This window comes from Coregonus clupeaformis, unplaced genomic scaffold, assembly GCF_020615455.1.
Source record: "Coregonus clupeaformis isolate EN_2021a unplaced genomic scaffold, ASM2061545v1 scaf0221, whole genome shotgun sequence".
Lineage (NCBI taxonomy): Eukaryota > Metazoa > Chordata > Actinopteri > Salmoniformes > Salmonidae > Coregonus > Coregonus clupeaformis.
The window spans coordinates 426,007-439,637 of NW_025533676.1; the positions used below are offsets into that span (position 1 = coordinate 426,007).

Here is a 13,631-nt window from a genome sequence, read left to right on the forward strand (position 1 = left end):
GGTGCATTGAAGCTGTTCTGGTGTCTCGTGGTGGGACAGCACCCTATTAATACACTTTATGTTGGTGTTTCCTTTATTTTTCCAGTTACCTTTACATCAACCAGATGTAAAGGTAACTGGATAGAATATTATTAAAAAATATATACAATGTTTTGTATATTAAACTTTTCCCCCAATGTGTTCTTCATTTTGTAAAAGACCAGTGTTGCTTTTATTCCCTTCCTGTCCACCAGGGTGTAACGCTGAGCTGGGGGGCTTTGCCGGCCTCTTTGACCTCAAAGCTGCAGGCTTCATTGACCCCATCCTGGTGTCTGGGACAGACGGAGTAGGGACCAAGCTCAAGGTAGGCATGACTTCTCAAAACAAAAAAACGGTATATGAGACATTGCAGCCGCATTGCATGTTTTGGTGCATGAATAAAGCTAGGGAGCAATATATTCCAAGTACAGGCTTTTCGTTCTTTTTTTTATCCGTTTTTTTGGCCTAGCACGGTTAGAGAAATGTAGGTTCATGTGCATATGTTTTGGCTGTTTATCAATTACTCTTTCCGTGATTCCACACATAACATCTCCTCGCCTCCTCCTCTGCTGTATTGGCGTACAAGGTCCCTACTCTTAGACCTCCTTCGCCAATGTGTTTTAAGCAGGTGGGGAGAGATTATGCTAGGAATCACAAAGACATTGAGATCCTACAACCTCTTCAAGACTTGACCTCTGCCCTCATCTCTGCCTTCTCTAGATTGCCCAGGCATGCCAGCAGCACAGCACCCTGGGACAGGACCTGGTGGCCATGTGTGTCAACGACGTGCTGGCCCAGGGGCGGAGCCTCTCTTCTTCCTGGACTACTTCTCCTGTGGCCGGCTGGATGTGGGCGTGGCTCCGCCGTGATCGGGGCGTGGCCGAGGCCTGCGGGTTGGCGGGCTGCGCTCTACTGGGTGAGGGGGTGGGGCAGTCGGATGTCAGCCTTAAGATGCAAGGATGGCTGTGTGTGCGCACTATATTTTGTGTGTTCAGGTGGTAAGAAAGTGGAGATGCTGGCTGTATACTGGGGGTGTAGTGAAAACCAACATAGTAGGGTTTTAGCTGCTACACTGGAAACCATCTGTATTCTTGGGCGTGAGCCAGCCATCCATTTCTGGGTTCTACATTGTGTGTGTGTGTGCGCACATTTGCAACTGCATGCATGTGTGTTTGATCATATATTTGTCTTAACAACTGTGTGCGTTTTTCTGTTCGTTCATCCAGGCGGCGAGACTGCGGAGATGCCCGGTGTGTACGGCCCCGGAGAGTACGACTTGGCAGGGTTCTGCGTGGGGGCGGTGGAGAGGGGCGCCCTGCTACCCAGGCTGGGGGACATTTGCGAGGGGGACCTGCTCATCGGGGTTGCCGCCTCGGGGGTGCACAGCAACGGATTCAGCCTGGTCCGGAAGGTCCTTGAGAGGGCAGGAGTCACCTACAGCTCCCCTGCACCTTTCGGGAAACCTGGACAAACCGTGGGTAGGTTAATGAGATCATAGAAGCTCTTACAGAGTAAACTTACATTTATTTGAGAGATCATTTCTGTGGGTTTTTCTGCCCAATCTTTCTTCTCTCATGCTATCTTCCTGCCTGTTACCTGTCTTATCCCAGTCTCTATTGGTCATATTTTGTACTGTTGTTCAATTGTACTATTGTAAGGTTTATCTGGGTCCTTAAAGTGCTTTATGAATCCAATGTATCATAATTAAAGTAATTCCCCCTAGAGGTCTCTTTTCCCCGTCTAAAGTCTTTCCCCATGTTGATTGACAGGCGAGGTTCTCCTGACGCCCACTAAGATCTACAGCCGCCTGCTCCTGCCAATCCTGCGCAGCGGGCGCCATCAAGGCCTACGCCCACATCACTGGGGGGCGGCCTATTGGAGAACATCCCCCAGTACTGCCTCAGGAACTGTCCGTTGACCTGGGTAGAGAGAGAAACACACACTTCTCTTATTGCCCATGTTTTTAAAGTGTAGTGGTAAACAATGTATGAGGATGAAACAGTTGTCCATATCAGATACCTGATGCTGTTTTGAATTGTACTAGCTGTGGTAGGGCTGTCCCCAACCAAAAAGAAATCTTGGTTGACCGAAAGTAGTCTGTTCTTTCGACCAATCGATTGGTCAATTTTTAACTTGTATTTTTCCATATAGACACACCGTATGTGTTTTAATAAAACCAACTATATGCATCGAACTTGTCTGATGCTTAAGGCTTACCATTTTGATGAAATAAGACAAATGCCTCGAAGGCATTTCTTTGTTTTGTTTACCCCATATGTAACTCTGTGTTGTTTTTTTATCGCACTGCTTTGCTTTATCTTGGCCAGGTCGCAGTTGTAAATGAGAACTTGTTCTCAACTGGCTTACCTGGTTAAATAAAAATAAAAAAGGCGCCAGAGATCTAGATAACCTGACCCAACTATTTCCCTCCTGCTGGCTTTTACAGATTCTGCCATTGTACAAATATATAACTATGTATAAAGCCAACAAATAACAACATTGCAGGTAGAAAATATCCTGATTTTAAAAAGACATATCCTATAAATTACATTGGCTACACATGGCCTGTCTGCAACGAACTTGAAACATTGTATCATCTATTAACTTGGGCCTGGCCTGAAGCTTGCCCTAGCAAACCTGCAACATTGTATAAAATATTCTGGGCCCTCAGAGTTTGGGACAGACACAGCTGTAGGCTATTTGCGCAAGGGATAAGAAGCAGTGCTTGACTTGGGCAGGAGCTTACCGGAGCTGAGTACCGGCACCTCTTATAGAATTTTAACTCAAAGTATTGTGGCGCTCCTGCACCTAAATATAAACAGTACCAGCACCCAAAATGAGTATCGGACCTATTTCAGTCCAAGTCACGCAACTAATTAGAAGTAACTAGGTAGTCCTATATTATGACGTTTCCATTGGTTTGGAGCATGACATTTTTCCCTTTCAGGTTGAGTGGTTATTGAAAGGGAGAGAGCTGGAAAGATTTTTGTAATACATTGAGGAACTATTGTAATTCTCAATGGATGTGAAAACCGACTTTGTTTGCTTGCTGTTTGACGTGAAGAAAACATTACTTTGAGAAGCTCCACAGGTCATTAGTGGTGGTGCGTTAAGCCAATCAGAAATACTAGCAGATCCCCAAATGCGCACATTTGTATGCCTACATTTGCGCACAGGCCAGGTAGCCTATAGGCCTTACTCAACATTGATAGGAGTGCTCCAAACAAAAGAATAATAATATGCCATTTAGCAGACGCTTTATCCAAAGCGACTTACAGTCATGCGTGCATACATTTTTTTTTGTGTGTATGGGTGGTCCCGGGGATCGAACCCACTACCCTGGCGTCGTGCTCTACCAGCTGAGCTACAGAGGACCACAGACAATGACTAAAACTCGTAAATGGAAACCAAAACATGTTTCTCACAAGTGTAGCATAGGTTGTGCACTCTGCAATCAATGTGTCCACTCCGACAATGAGAACGGGAAGACTGGAATAATAATATTGAATGCATTAAAATAAATTACCGTAACCAAAGTAACAAACATTTGTAGATTAGGAGTTAACGGTAAATGTACAACTGGTGATTTATGTAATGGGGAATTGATATACACTAACAATCAAACGCAAACAATTAACACAATGACGTTATGAAACAATGAATGTGCACAAGTTGGCGGGAGAGAGTGCATTCTGGAGAGGGAAGTACATTGTGCATCTGGGCGCATGGTCATTGGCCATGCAGCATTTACAGTGATATGGCCTCAGCGATATGGCCTCAGCAGAAGTCAGGGCATTCATGCTTCGCTGAGCAGTGCAGAGTTGTTGTCAAGGAAGTGAGTTTGCATTTATACAGGAAGTACCCCCTATGGTCAACCAATCACGTCAATGCGGAGCTATACAGAGGCCTCCACATTGTTATAAATGTTTGGAGGCGCATGGCGATGCGGTACGAAGCTCGATTTGGCCTATGCATGCATCTGGAGGTTCCGCAATTGCGTCACACCCTCCATATGGAGCCTCCAACCATGTTTTCAGATCAAGCATAAATTGGCTTTTAGTTTAGGCCTCCGCAATGGATTAGTTCACTGAGATGGGCGTGTGTATATGTTTGTTTGTTACTGCTCGACTAAAACAATCTCGGTCGACCAACAGCCTATCGACCAGTCGACTAATTGGGGTCAGCTCTAAACTGTGGTTAGTATTTACTTCATATTGAATGTGTGTGTGAGCTGCTCTGTGTGCACTGTATGTCCCACCCAGACGCATCCCGTTGGATCATCCCCCCTGTGTTCTCATGGCTCCAGAAGGAGGGGGGCTTGTGCGAAGAGGAAATGGGGCGCACCTTCAACTGTGGCCTTGGAGCCGTGCTGGTGGTGGCCTTTCCGGACGCCCAGAGGGTCCTGAGGCAGCTCAAGCCCATGAGGATGCCTGGATCGTTGGCTCGCTGGCCCACAAGCAGCCTGGTGAGCGACGACCTAAAGCATGAGTAGTGAAACTCTCATTCCAATGCTTCAGGAATTATGGGTTCTGTACACTCACAGACCGATAAGGAAACTAACTGTATGTTGTATAGAATCGATCTTGTTAATGAGGAAATGCCCTTCAGATGTTTACATTAAATGTAATTTTTGTATTGATGGGTTCAAACACGCATGAGCTCACACACAGGTAAGACTCACACAGTGCTTGGTGGTATTCATCTTTGTCATTTTACTGAATTTTGTGTGTGTGTGCCTGTTTGTGAAGGGGCCAAGCCTGTGGTGATCAGGAACCTGGAGCAGAGCCTGCGTGTAGGCCCCTCTCCCTGCGTAGTAGACCTGGGGCCCCTGCAGAACGGAGCGTCTCAAGGGGACAGCAGCAGCACCGTCCCCCGCAAGAGGACCAGGGTAGGCGTCCTCATCTCAGGCACAGGTTAGTGGCGTGTGTATGGCGTGTGCCACTGTATCTGAAATTGAAAACACTGCCAAGTGCCAACAGATAGTAATTTATTACAAGCAAATGTCACGTTCAAGTGATGCGCGTGCATGCTCTCATCAAAAATCCCTGTAGCAGAATTAGCTATACACTGATGTCGAGACCAGCGTTGCCAGGTCAAGCAAACATTTCTAGCCCCAATGACCTCTCAAAACCCACCCACAAGTCCTGAAAACTAGCCCCCCCCCCCCCAAAAAAAAAAATTCTGCATCAAGAGAACAGTTGCCACATTTATCCATTAAACCCTTTTTCCATAGCGTTATTGAGCAAATTAAGAAGGAATATCGGCGTAATTTGTAACGGCATATTCTAAGAAGCTAAATTTGTTTTTCCATCAAAATAATAATTGTGACCTTAAGAATGTTGTAAGAGAAAAGATAATTCGCCCTTATTAAACTCGCCAGATCATTTTCCATCAATGGATGTCGATTTAACTTGTTTTGACTGCTATGATTAAGCAATAAGGCCCAAGGATGTGTGGTATATGGCCAATATACCACGACTAAGGGCTGTTCTTAGGACACAGCCCTTAGCCGTGATATGTTGGCCATCTACCACTAACCCCTGAGGTGCCTTCTTGCTATTGTTGTGAATTATTATTAATGAACTGTAGAGTTTAATGGACTATGAGGTAGAACTGGGTTAATCAAGAGCATAGAGTGCAGTGCCTTCAAAGGTATTTACACCCCTTGACATTTTCCAGCCTGAATTTTAAATTGATTAAATGCAGATTTTGTGTCATTGGCTAAACACAATACCCCATAATATCAAAGTGAAATTATATATTTTTTTACAAATTAATAAAAAATAAAAAGCTGAAATGTTTTGAGTTTAAGTGTTAAGCTGCTTTTCTAATGGCGAACCTAAATAAGCAATAGTAGTGTTAACATTATTTTTGAATGAATACCTTATCTCTATACCCCTCAGTCGAGCAGTGAATTTCAAACACAGATTCAACCACAAAGACCAGGGAGGTTTTCCAATGCCTTTCAAAGAAGGGTATCTATTGATCAGACATTGAATCTCTGAGCATGGTGAAGTTATTGATTACACTTTGGATGGTGTATCAATACACCCAGTCACTACAAAGATACAGGCGTCCTTCCTGACTCTGTTGACGGAGAGGAAGGAAACCGCTCAGAGATTCCACCATAAGGCCAATGGTGACTTTAAAACAGAGTTTAATGGCTGTGATGGGAGAACTAAGGATGGGTCAACAGCATTGTAGTTACTCTACAATACTAACCTAATTGACAGTGAAAATAATGAAACCTGTACAGAAAAAAATATTCCAAAACGTGCATCCTATTTTCAACAAGGCACTAAAGTAATACTGCAAGAAATGTGGCAAAGCAATTCACTTTTTGTCCTGAATATAAAGTGCTATGTTTGGGACAAATCCAATTCAACACAGTGAGTACCACTCTCCATATTTTCAAGCATAGTGGTGGTTGCGTCATGTTATGGGTATGCTTGTAATTGTTAAGGACTTGAAGTCCTTAAAAATAATAATGGGCAAATATTGCACAATCCAGGTGTGGAAAGCTCTTTAGACTTACCCAGAAAGACTCACCACTGTAATCGCTGCCAAAGGTGCTTCTACGAAAGTATTGATTTAGGGGTGTGAATACTTATGTAAATGAGATTTCATTTTCAATAAATTTGCTAACATTTCTAAACATGTTTTCATTTTGTCATTATGGGGTATTGTGTGTGTGTGTGTGTGTGTGTGTAAATGGATGGGGTGGGGGGGATCTATTTAATCCATTGTGAATTCAGGCTGTAACACAACAAATGTGGAATAAGTCAAGGGGTATGAATACTTTCTGAAGGCACTGTATATTCTTATTTGTGATATTTTACCTTGCCTCGCTGGCTATCCTCCGACATATGCGATGTTGTAGACGATAACCATCTGATAACGTGTTTAACTTGCATGCGCTGCATCTGAATATAATGTAAACAAGCCCCTTTCTGATTCGAAACTGCACGCACAACTTTTTGACGTGGCCAGGAAATATGTCTATAGGAGCACCCTTATTGGTGCATGCCATAGTTTACACAATCTCCATTAAATCACTGTAGTCCAGGGGTCTCCAACCTTTTCTAGCATGAGAGCTACTTTAAAAGATCGAACATGTCGTGAGCAACTATTATTTATTTTTTTGGGGGTGGCTATCAAATGGGCACATTCTCTTCTCTTCCCGGGTTCTTGGTGTACAAGAGAAAGTAGTGCACTGTTTTCTGTCAATGTACCTGGTAAAATAATGGTTAATAAACAACTCTAAGGGGGGCCCAATACAATCTGATGTTTTCTATTTTCCCAAATTATGTTCTCACTTTTATTAATCACTTAAAATTACAATTGTTAATGGAGAAACAACGAAATTGGATGTTCTGAGTCATGTCGATATTTAAATCAAATCAGAATATATCTTTAATTTAATTCCACATCTGGGCCTTTTTTAATTGCGCATCTAGCAAGTGAGGAATGTGCCTTCTAATGTGCCAGTCTAGCGATGGTTCTGTACTGCTGCTGCTCATGTCATGGCAAAGTTTACAAATAATATATACAAATGATATACTTACTCATGATATACTTCTGCCAGGTAAGCCTACTTTGCTGTTAACATTTGAATTGAGAAGGTTTTGGAGAAAGTATTTCTGTCAACCCACAAGACTAAACTGGCTACTACACACGGAGCGATAAACAAACGAGCGCACCACACAGACCTACGGCAATATTGCTGGAAATTAATTGGCAGATATTGTTAGGTTTGGCTTTTTAAGCCAATCGTGGCTAACTAGGGGTGGGATAATGTCAATGTTGCGTTCATTAAATGGTAGCTGTGAGCTGGCGGTGTCTGATACTTGTGAGATTTGTTTGACAGTTTGCAGTGGAACACGTGAAAATTGCATCTACTTTCAGAATTGTTTGGCGAGCTACTCATAGGTGGGCTGCAAGCTACTAGTAGCTTTCGATCTACCTGTTTGAGACCCCTGCTGTAGGCCATTGTTAAAGGGATACTTCACCCAAATTTCAACATTAGGTAGATGGTTCCTTACTGTGAAAGATGTCTAAGTAGAGCCTGTATATGTGTAGAATTGCAGTTAAGTGGATGCTAGTGCCCCATAGCTAATTGCAGTTCTCCAGTTATAAATGTAATCTGTATACCAGTGTGCAGTGTATTGTGTGTGTCAGGCACCAACCTGCAGGCGCTGATGGAGCAGGCCAAGAGAACGTCCAGCTCAGCAGAGATCGTGGTGGTGATCTCCAATAGGCCGGGGTTCTGGGCCTCAAAAGGGCCTCTCTGGCCGGCATTCAGACACGGGTAGTTGACCATAAACTGTACGGTAGCCGGGCAGAGTTTGACGGCACCATTGACCGCGTGCTGGAGGAATTCGATGTGGAGGTGGTGTGTCTCGCCGGCTTCATGAGGATCCTGACAGGGTCCTTCGTCAGGAAATGGAACGGTAGGACCACCCAGCTTTGTGTGTATTTTTGTGATGTCTATGTATCACACAGAAAACGGTGATTTGATCCAAAAAAGCATTTCTTAACTTCACTTGCTCTCCCTTGAAGTTACATGGGGTAAAGAATGCTTTTTGAAATGATCAAATCCCTCAGTCGAGCACCCGATTCTTTTCCTTTTTTTGATCAAGCTGGGCTGAAGCGTGTTTGGGTACGCTTTCATTCTATTAACAATGCTTTGATATTATGTTTGTGCGAGTGTGTGCACATGTGAGAATTAATGTATTTTGTGTGTTGTAGGAAAACTGCTGAACATCCATCCGTCCCTGCTGCCCGCATTCAAGGGGGTGAATGCCCAGAAGCAGGCTCTACAGGCGGGGGCACGGGTCACTGGCTGCACCGTCCACTTTGTGGCTGTAAGTACTGTACTGAGAACAGGTCCTGCCTCTGCTCACCAATACTAACAATAACCGGATGTTGGTATAGAAATGAGCTCAGATCAGAAATTAGCCCCCGTGGGCCTCCTGTAGCTCAGTCGGTAGAGCATGGAGCTTGCAACGCCAGGGTTGTGGGTTCGATTCCCACGGGGGGCCAGTATGAAATGTATGCACTCACTAACTGTAAGTCGCTCTGGATAAGAGCGTCTGCTAAATGACTAAAAAATGTAACGAAATCTGATCTTAAAGCCAAACTTATCCTGTGTTTCCTGCTCATTTGAAAATGGATGCACATTTAGTTTGTTATCCATATCTTGATTTCGAAAGGGCTTTATCCAGAAACAACCCCTCACCCCTAGGGCTAGGCACATGTTGATCCAAACGGATTTCTCTGATACATTAGGTGGAATTATAGCCATATTGCTTAGACCTATCCAATCCTTTCAGATACATAAGTGCCTAGGGTTAGAGGCTATGGGTTGTTCCTGGACAGGACCGTAGACTTAGATAGACGACTCATCTTTTGTGTCTGTGAGTGCACAGACGGTGCCATTGAGGCCATCTCCATTTTGAAGTAGTCAGTTATTCTACTACTATGAGTTGGTAACAAACTGAAAGGGTGCATACTGCCACCTGGAGTGTGTTTTAAACAGGTATAAAGCCAATGTTGACGATTTACTGCCACCTGCAGTTATGGAATGTTTTCTCACGATTATAATTCATTGGCTGATCCCTCGTTATGACCTGGATGAAATTATGTGATCCTTCCTTAATCCATATGAAGTCCCACCCAGTTGACTACTTAAAAATGGCGATGCCCATGCTAAAACAGGCTTTTGGGCACGGAGTCGTCTATGGACAGGACCTAAATATTTCCCTGCCTTAACTTTTGTCCACAGGAAGAGGTTGATGCCGGGGCCATCATTGCGCAGGAGGCGGTGCCTGTGTTGATGAATGACACTGAGGAGAGCCTATCAAATCGCATCCGGGAGGCAGAGCACCGGGCCTTCCCTGCCGCCCTGGAACTGGTGGCCGGGGGCGGTGTGAGGTTGGGGGATGACGGACGCATCGTCTGGAACCCCAACACGCAGGGCTAAACCTCACCACAGTACCACCACACCTGCCCAAACACACCCTGGCCCCCACCCCCAAAATACCCTACCTCAAAATACATTGGCCCCCACATAAATGCAGTGGCTCTACTGACCTGCGTAGTAAATGTCTCCCATAGCCTTTTGCTGAAAAGTCAACCTCTTATTGTTATAATAGATATTTGGTCAAACAACTAGGCTATAATGGAATTCTTCAAAGACCATACCTCCCTCCCTCGTCTCTGTAGCCACACTGTTTTCTTCCAGATACATTCCTTGTGCCATTGCTACAATGTCAAAATAACTAAGTAATTCCCGTTGCGCATAATGTTACAGTAGTACTTAAACTATGAATTTAGGTATATCCTCGAGACATTGCATGATGAGTCAATCAATAATGTTTTTGCTATGCCAGCTGGGAAAGTCATTATAGTTGTAGTATGAAGTGGGTTCTCTGCATATACTTTAACACTAAGTGACGATGCCGAAACTGTGCTATTTCTGCCTGTCCTTGCATTAAACTTGCAATGTTGAACAACTTTATTTTGTAGTTTATCGGCAAACCAGCAAGACTTCGTCAGACTTAACATACTTTATTAAAGTTATTGAAATGTAATGAAAGCGCTTATGACAATCTTCCCGGCAAACCAAAATCGGTTCTGTGAATGTTCTCAAAACATTTCATTAGGTTGTGGGACAGGTGTACAAACATACCAAGAGTTCCAACATAAAATATTTCAATTGTACTGATAATCATTAAATGTTCGTATTTAGGGTGCACACAACATTCCCTTGATGTTGCAACTGAAAACACTGAATTAACAAATTACCTCTCTCTCTAGTTCCGCTTTACTTTATCTGCACTCTCCTCCCCCACATTTGGTGTAGGCATGGGTTAGAGGGATTTTCCACCATCTTTCTTATACTAGTCATTTACTTTCAAATGTATAAAGTGAAGCGCATACTTCAGGAGAAAGGACCCAGACCTGGGCCACATTCAAATTCTTTGAAAGTGCATCCATTGACATAATCGGCGATTTACAAATGACTGGACAGGTGAAAGCCATGTGGTGGAACACTTGTGTTCACCTGTCCAATCAGTTATTACGTTAAGGCATACCCTGGATTAATCAAGTAGTCTTTCCTCGATTCTTCTCATCTCCTCACAATGGATCCAAGCTCCGTCCAATGCGTTTTTAGGAGTGGAGGTCAGAAGACAAGAAATCGGAATAATTGAGAATGAGCCCTGGAAATTTTGCTCAGTTGAGGTTTCATTATTCTATGAGGGGATTTGATTATGCCCCGGGTGCACCTGGTTAGCGTTGATTGCATTAAATTTGGAACCGGGCGGGCGTGAGCCAGGTGCTTCATTCTGGCCAATGGCGAAATCACCTCAAAACATAGGTGACGTACACTATACATACCAAAATATGTGGACACCCCTTGAAATTAGTGGATTCGGTTATTTCAGCCACACCCGTTGCTGACAGGTGTATAAAACTGAGCAGACAGCCATGCAATCCCCATAGACAAACATTGGCAGTAGAATGGCCTTACTGAAGAGCTCAGTGACTTTCAACGTGGCACCGTCATAGGATGGCACCTCTCCAAGTCAGTTCGTCAAATTTCTGCCCTGCTATAGCTGCCCCGGTTAACTGTAAGTGCTGATATTGTGAAGTGGAAACATCTAGGAGCGTGTAAAAATTGTCTGTCCTCTGTTGCAACACTCAAACTGCCTCTGCAATGTCAGCACAATAACTACTAGTTTGGAGCTTCATGAAACAGGTTTCCATGGCCGCACACAAGCTTAAGATCACAATACCAAGTGTCGGCTGGAGTGGTGTAAAGCTCGCCACCATTGGACTCTGGAGCAGTGGAAACGTGTTCTCTGGAATGATGAATCACGCTTCACCATCTGGCAGTCTGACGGACAAATCTGGGTTTGGCGGATGCCAGGAGAATGCTACCTGCCCGAATGCTAGTGCCAACTAAAATTTGGTGGAGGAGGAATAGTCTTGGGCTGTTTATCCTGGTTCGGGCTGTCCCTTAGTTTCAGTGAAGGGAAATCTTAACGCTACAGCATACAATGGCATTGTAGATGATTCTGTGCTTCCAACTTTGTGGCAACAGTCTGGGGAAGACCCTTTCCTGTTTCAGCATGACAATGCCCCCATGCACAAAGCGAGGTCCATACAGAAATGGTTTGTCGAGATCGGTGTGGAAGAACTTGACTGGCGTGCACAGAGCCCTGACCTCATCGAACACCTTTGGGATGAATTGGAACGCCGACTGCGAGCCAGGCCTAATTGCCCAACATCAGTGCCCAACCTCACTAATGCTCTTGTGGCTGAATGGAAGCAAGGATTCTGCGTGTTCACATGCAAAAGTGATTGCTTTTGATAAATGCTTTATCCACCTTCCTAATGAAAACTAGTTTAAAAAAATCGTTACGCAGGTTGCTGTCAGAGCAGCTTACCGATCACTGCACCTGTACACAGCCCATCTGCAATTAGCCCACCCAACTACCTCATCCCCATATTGATTTTATTTATTTTGCTCATTTGCACCCCAGTATCTCTATTTGCACATTATCTTCTGAACATCTATCACTCCAGTGTTAATACTAAATTGTAATTATTTTTGCACTATGGCCTATTTATTGCCTTACCTCCATAACTTACTACATTTGCACACACTGTATATAGATTTTCTATTGTGTTATTGACTGTACGTTTTGTTTATTCCATATATAACTCTGTAGTGGTGTTTTGATCGCACTGCTTTGCTTTATCTTGGCCAGATCGCAGTTGTAAATGACGAGATGGGTCCCATTATGCCTGGTGAAAACCAAACACTGCATTCCACAGTAAGAACATCATACCAAAGGTCAAGCATGGTGGTGTGATGGTTTGGGGATGCTTTGCTGCCTCAGGACCTGGACGACTTGCCTTAATCGAAGGAACCATGAATTCTGCTCTGTATCAGAGAATTCTACAGGAGAATGTCAGACCATCTGTCTGTGAGCTGAAGCTGAAGCGCAGCTGGGTCATGCAGCAAGACAATGATCCAAAACACACAAGCAACAAATTGGAAGTTTTGGAATGGCCTAGTCAAAGTCCAGACCTAATCCCAATTGAGATGTTGCAGGACTTGAGACGAGCAGTTCATGCTTGAAAACCCACACGTCACTGAGTTAAAGCAGTTCTGCATGGAAGAGTGGGCCAAAATTCCTCCACTGCGACGTGAGAGGCTGATAAAGAACTACAGGATGCATTTGGTTGGAGTCATTGCAGCTAAAGGTGGCACAACCAGTTATTGAGTGTAAGGGGGCAATTACTTTTTCACACAGGGGAATTGGGTGTTGCATAACTTTGTTTATGAAATAAATATGTAATTGTTGTGTTATTTGTTCACTTATGTTCCCTTTATCTAATATTAGGTTTTGGTTGACGATCTGATAACATTCAGTATCACAAATATGCGAAAGTAGAGAAAATTAGAAAGGGGGCAAATACTTTTTCATAGCACTGTAATTTACAAAAGAAGCATTTGTGTTTAGTGAGTCCACCAGATCAGAGGCAGTAGGGATGACCAGGGATATGCTCTTGATAAGTGTACGAGTACATTTGGGTGTCAG

The 13,631-nt window shown here is 43.9% G+C and overlaps 1 pseudogene; it reads left to right on the plus strand.

Moving 5' to 3' along the window:
* LOC123484190 overlaps nt 1–10,533 on the plus strand; it is a 31,325-nt pseudogene extending 20,792 nt beyond the window's left edge.
* The last annotated feature ends 3,098 nt before the right edge of the window (nt 10,534–13,631 follow it).